Below are 6,979 nucleotides of genomic sequence, written 5' to 3' on the forward strand. Positions count from 1 at the left end.
CGTGGATTGCATGTGATGGAGCCTTTAAAAGGCTAGGAAGACTTCATTGTAATAGGTCAGGGTTTTGGCCAAGGACTAATGGAATTTTGTTAGTTTAGGTTTTCCTAGGGTAAAAATTGTGTTAATGTTGATGGTTTGTGTTTGTTGCTAGATAATTTAATTGTTTCTCGTAGTAAATAATTTATTTATCTCTCGTAAATTTCTACATTTGGTATCATAGCAGTTTTGGCTATAGAGGGACACTTATGTTGCCAAGGGTTTATTCTTCCCAGTGAAAATTGTCGAGTTCTATTGTGGAGATTTGCATGTGAAGAAGTCGGATTAGTATAGATCTAGTCAGATCTGGCATGGATCTAATTGAGAGAGAGGTTTGAAGTTGCCACTTTAGGATAGTAAAGGAGTGGGGCGAGTTGTTGGGCTCAGTCGATCTAGCATGCAATGGCATGGAATAGAATATTTGTGTTCATGGCAAGAGGTTAAAGTCACCCCTTGAATGCAGCGAAAGTGCACAACAAAACCAAAACGCTCATAAATGATCAAAGTTCATGGATGTCAACACGACAATTCGTCAAGATCATCATGTGGTAAGAGAAACTGATTGAATGTTACAAATCTTCCCAACAACTCAACGATCTTAGATAGATTTCCAAACGAAGAAGGGATGTTACCTATAAGAAAATTGTTTGATATATCAAGAGTGCTTAAGCTTGTCAGAGCTCCCATGGATTCTAGAATGGGATCAAAAAATAGGTGGTTGTAAAGTGTAAAGACGAATAACCAACTCATATTTTCAATGTTGGAAGGAATGGAGGCGTAGAGTCAATTTGAATCCAAGTATAAAGCAGTTAAACTCTACAGATTTCCAATGGATTGTGGTATAAGATAGGTTAGTCAATTTCCTTAGAGAGACAGAGACTGCCACTGGGGCAGATAGGTTTGTAAAAGGTATAACCAATGTAGTTTGAGCAATGTGTTTGTAACGCCCTCCTCCCACATTTACCCAAGCTAACCGATCCATCAGGGTAAACATGTGACGAAGAGTTACTATGATATGATTCAACCTCCTAGATCACCTTAAGGAAGCAAAACCGACGAACCAACACTTTAAAGATCTCCCTTAGGAGCTACAGAACCTTCAGGAGCCAACCAACCTCTCCAGGTGTCCAACCCCTGAGAGAACTTGTAATGTCCCCATTTTTATTCTTCTTCATAGTACAGCCAGGGTGGATTTCTAGGGCAGGGGATGGCTAGGTCAGTGGAGCAGGTTTATGTCATCAAGGGCTTCGATGGAGTTTTGAGGAGTTTTTATGGGGTCCGATGGCATTCCTCGGCATATTCATCCTAATGAGAAATTCCACACATCTTGTTTTTGGTTTTGTGACTTTCTGATAATTCCCGTAAAACGGGGTTATTATCAACATAACTTAATTAATTATGCTCGAGGTGGCATTTCGGGAGATTAATTGATGGAACACCTCAGCGTAATAGCTCATTGGAACCAGAACGAGAAGATCTACAGGATGGGATGTTGAGAAGTGACTTCCAGTGGCCGAAGAGAGTATGGTGGACGATTTACCATTTTCCTTAGTTAAAAATGACTTTAATTAGTCATTTAATTAAAGAAAAACAATTAATTAGAGGAAATGGGCCAAAAGTGACTTAAATAAAATAAAATAAAATAAAAAGGGGTCACTTAAGATAAAGTCAATGGAGGAGCTTCTAGAATAATAATAAAATAATAAAATAAGATGCTTCTAGAGGCTTGGAGATCTATCCATCATATCTATAAACCGAGGAGGAGGAGATCATTTGGGACATCTTAGGTCTTGGTTTTGACATTGTTTCTTGTATGTGAGGTTGAAAACCCAGTTCTCTACTCCAATAGTAGCCCCAGGACAGAAACCCTCGGGTGTTTTAGAGAGATTGGGCGAGCACCCATCTGCCCTTGGTGGGTTCATTCAAAATCCACAAGTGTAGTAATTGTTTTTATGTTTCAGTTTGGAGATCGAAGGGTCATTCCTGGCTATTGTATTGGCATCTATCTATATATAATAAAGCTGGATTTTGGTTGCTTCATTTCTCATTGTTCCTTGTGTTGTAATTTTTAATGAGATTTTATGCAATTTGTGGGTTTATGGTTTCAGTGAAATTTCTGGTGTTTGGGTTTCCATGGAAATTTCTTGTTAAGTGCTAGATAATTTGATTTGAAGGGTTTGTTCCAAATTTCCTGCATTTGGGACATTACAGAACTTTCTTCTTGACTTAACTAGACCCCCAGTCACTTCCATGACAAGCTTTCCATACGACCGAGACCCTCCAGTCACTCCCATAACAAGGCATCCATATATGACCTTTTTCAGGCAATTCTGTGCCAACGACCCCAAATTTTGAGCCACTTTTTCAGGGCTAGGACTCAGGCCTCTACCTAGAACCTCATGAAACTTCCAGAAATGATAAATAGCATGATTACAAGGCCTCTAATGCAAAACTTGATCAAAGACTTAACCCAACAAATACTAACCATGACAGACATTCCGTCAAACACATCATGAACATGTAATTTACATGTCATCTAAACACATATGGGCATAGGGACTTCATACTTATCTGAGATTCGTCAAGAAGGTCTAATGCCCTTTAATAATAGTTGCCATATCATTTATTAGGTCATACATTCATTAACATTTCATTTACGAAACAAAACAAGATGAGAGCCATAACTCAAGTTTGTCATAAACCATGCTTATAACCAACATATCAACAACGATAGAACAACCATTATAACCGCATAATAGCAAACATATTTACATATAATGCACAAGAGGAAAAGATCTCTTATTAACATATGCAAAATGCAACCAGGTCACGGACTTATGTTGAAGAACGTAACTAGGTTCGGTCTTCATAATTATATTCAAGTCACAATATAATGTATTTGTCAAGAAAAGAAAAAGGAAAATTTACTATTATTAAATTTGACTTATTAAAGCATGGGTTTCATGCTTGGGTCAATTGTTTTTAGTTAAAAGCCTCCATTGAAGGCTTATAGGGTTTATGTCAAGTGTCCTTGTCCATGTCATATTGTACGAAACCCTTATTGGGAATTATTTGTCAAAAAAGAAATTTGTTTTATATTAAAATAAGTCTTCTAGGCCTCCTCCTCCAAGTCAGCCTCAAAATTGGACAAGTCGGCCTCGAAACTGGACAAGTCGACCTAAAAATGGGTAGCAGAATCACTATATAAAGGTAGCAACTCGACCTTGTTTGTCACACACACTCAACAAGTTCGATCTGTAGTTTTTGGGCTTAGAAAAAATGTGAATTTCAAGGAAGAAGGATAGCTAAGAAGAAGAAGGTCTCTCTCAAGCATAAAAGTCAAAATTGTCTCTCTCTTTCCCACATGTGTGAACTTGTGCAGCTGCTAGAAGGGGGTCAAAATTCTGTAGTAACTAGAAGGCTGAAATTCTGCCACTGGGAAGTTGAATTACTGGATTGTTGATGGGCTGAAGTTGTTTGATAAGAAGAGAGGCTAACTTGGTGAAGGAGGAAGGTCTGTTGGTCTAGGGTCTTGGTCCATCTCAATTTGAATTAGTAAAAGAAGAGTTTTTGACTGGGTTTCCCCCTATATAAGGGTTTTAACCATGGTTGAGTGCCTATATTTAGTGTCCCCGATCTTTGTGTGTTGGTTCTGGTAATTGATCGATGAACTAAGATAAAAAGAAACATAAGAAAGATAATAAAAATTCAAAGAAATCACAAGTAATTATTAACTAAAGAAAATCTTTCTGTCTTTCTGATTTTCTAACATGGTATCAGAGCTAAGGTAAATAAGGAAGAAAAAGGCAAGTTAAAGGATCTATTGGGGAAAAAGGAGATCAATAAAAAGGAAATTAAAAGGGGATCACATAAGAAAACAATCCTACTATTTACAGGAATAATGGCAAACTCACTAAAGGGAGAAAACAAATTAGAAGGGGCCTCAAACTACAGGGCCTGGAAAAAGAGAATAGATCTCATTCTCGAAAAGAACAAAGTTTTAGATCTTGTTCAAGGAAAAGTCAAGAAGCCTACTAATGAATCAAGTAATGCAGAGAAAGCGGAGTTTAGAGAACTTGAAATTGTGGCTATGAATCTAATAGTGGATGGACTTAAGGATAACTTAATTCCATACTTATCCAACATAAACTTCGCTCAAGAAATGTACGAGGCTATCTCCAAGTTATTCACAATCAAGAACATTGGTCAAATAGTAAGCCTCGAGAATGAACTAAGAACTGTTAACATGAAAAATGATGATATTGTTTCATCGTACTTTATAAGGATATCTAGAATTAGGGATGAACTCCAAACAATAGATGAATTTGTTCCAGAAAAAGGAGCTCGTAATTACTACCCTTCCTGGACTACCTAAATCTTGGAGTGCTTTTGCATCAAGGTTGAACAGTTGGAAGGATACTCCAACATTTAAACAGATGTGGAGTGCATGTAGTCAAGAAGAAGCCATAATATCAATGGTAAACAACAAGAAGGTGGATTAAGAAGAAAACACCTCGAATGCTTATTCAACTCCTCACAGGAAGAATGGAACCTTCAAGAAGTTCAAAGGACCAAAGAATAAAATGGGCCTATCCAAGGTTGAATGTTACAATTGCCACAAGATGGGACATTAAAAGAGTCATTTTCTTGAGAATCCAAGAAATAAGAAGAGAAATAGAGATCGAGCTAATGTCACTGATGAAGCTCCATCTAAGAAGAACAAGACTGAAGAAGAATCGAAAGTCAAGGACTTATATTACTAAGTCCTCCCTTTCACATATCCTCCCTTGGTATTATATTCTAAGTTTTGAACTTCCTTTATGTATTGATTTCTAAAAATTTGTAGGTCTAACATGTTGTGTTAAGACATTTTTTAATTATTTTTATAAGTTGTGGGTATCCTTCAAAGATTGGATTAAGAGGGAGCCTCCAACATTTACCAAAAGACAAGTATCATGTTCCTTGTTTCATCTGTTCATATTTAGCTTCTTCCTCACATTAAGGTTTGTATTATATGCTAATAACTTGTTATTCATAACTTTCCTTGGTAGGAAAAGCTTGCAGAATGCACAAAGGCTATGAAGGAAACCTCAAAGGATAGACTTGAAGCATGAAAGAAGTTCTATTGAAGCCCTTCAAACATTGATGTCCTACAAGGTTTGTTAATAAACAACCCAAGTTATGTCTTAGCCTATAAGCTTTGTTACAAAGTTCTCTTCATATAAAGGTACGATCATTCTTCTTTTAAATTTTGCCCTACATTACTGACATTGTTATGTCTATGGTTTTGAATCATAAATATTCTTGTTAAGGTGATTAATAATTAGATTGAATCTACCCTCATTATATTATCATTGTTGTGGAACCCTAAAAAGGTTCACTATAAAACCCTAACCTAAGGGTGTGTCAATATTGATTATGAAACCCTAGTCTACTTAGGGTTAATGACGAAGTCTTGAAATCCTATTCTCTTGATGTTTAGAAACCACAATTCTTTAGGGTTTGTTGTTAATGTCTAAGCTATGTATTGAAACCATAGATCTTTAGAATTTGGTAAATTAGGGTTTATGAGCAAAACCCTTGTGATGTCTATAATAAGATTCTAGGGGTAAATCCTTAGGTGTGTATTCGTCAATTTGATTGAAACCCTAGTCTTGTCAAAATTTGTTATATGTCTAACTTAAATTTATTAATGTTTGTGTGTTAAAATATGCAATTGTTTCTTTTTTACTATCCCTTTTTCCCTCTTATTTCAACTTCTTATCACCATTTTGTAGCAAACTCAGCATGTTTAAGGTCAAGTTAAACTCTTAAAAAGGTATTCATCGTCCATAATTGGAATATTTGCTTCTTAATGAATTATAATGAAAATATTCTTGCAATCACGGAATTACAAAAATTCTCCAACTAATAATAGTTTCCACAACAATGTTCATTGTTAGCTAGGTTGCAACATTTCAAATAAGGAAGGAATACTACCTAGAGATGACAATTGTCCACTATATAGATAACCACATATCAACACAACTTGACAAGATACGAGGATTGAGAGATCTGGAGGTCAAACTCAGAGTCAAACTTTGAAAACAACGTGTAGCTAGGAAGATTCAGATATTGTTATATGTTTTTATATAGCTTCAAATGTTTGTATAAAGGGAATACACAATTCTAAGAAGAAGATTGAATGACCTATCGTTGAACAAGTTGTTGATGACAAATCAGAACAAGACCTTTGCCCAAAATAAAATAGAAACAATCAAAGTGGCACAAAAATAAGGAATTAGAATAACCCAAAACTGCTCAACCTATAAGATAAGACAGATTTCATACCCTACTAGCACACAAAGACAATGAACAATTCTGAACTTCAGCCATGACAACTTCCCTAGTATATAAAACAAGAGAAGCTTTTAGATTTAAGGCATCTTACTAATAAACCCGGTAAGTCAATAAACTATTAAATTTCAGGACATGATTAAAAGGAAATGACAATGGGCAATAAAATCATGTGGCATGGGAATTTTTGGTTTAGACAATAGTGTTTGAAATCATATCCAACATTATAATAAAATCATCCCTATTATTTGAACCTTTTATTTTCTGTTGGAATAAATATTTTATCCAATATGTTCTTTGTAAAAAATTGTGAACAGAGCTCCCCCAATTGGGGTGCAAGCAGGAAAATTTCGATCATCTCAACAATTAATGGGTGTTTTATGGATCCTAAGGTGCCCCTACGCCACCCACCACATGCACGAAGCACAGGGAGGGGTGGCGAGTCGCATGATCACAATCAGTGCAAGGTGAGAAGGTGGTAATAGAATGAAAACACGACAAACTCTCGGTTTTTTCATCAGTGAGATTCGTAAGTGCTTCATCTACGATTTGTTTTGGAATAATATTGGAGTAGAGCAATTCAACAGGCCATTGAAGAATTCTGTGG

This window comes from Pinus tabuliformis, chromosome 3_2 (genome assembly GCF_031772625.1).
Source record: "Pinus tabuliformis cultivar Carrire ecotype Pingquan chromosome 3_2, CPIR1, whole genome shotgun sequence".
Classification (NCBI taxonomy): Eukaryota; Viridiplantae; Streptophyta; class Pinopsida; order Pinales; family Pinaceae; genus Pinus; species Pinus tabuliformis.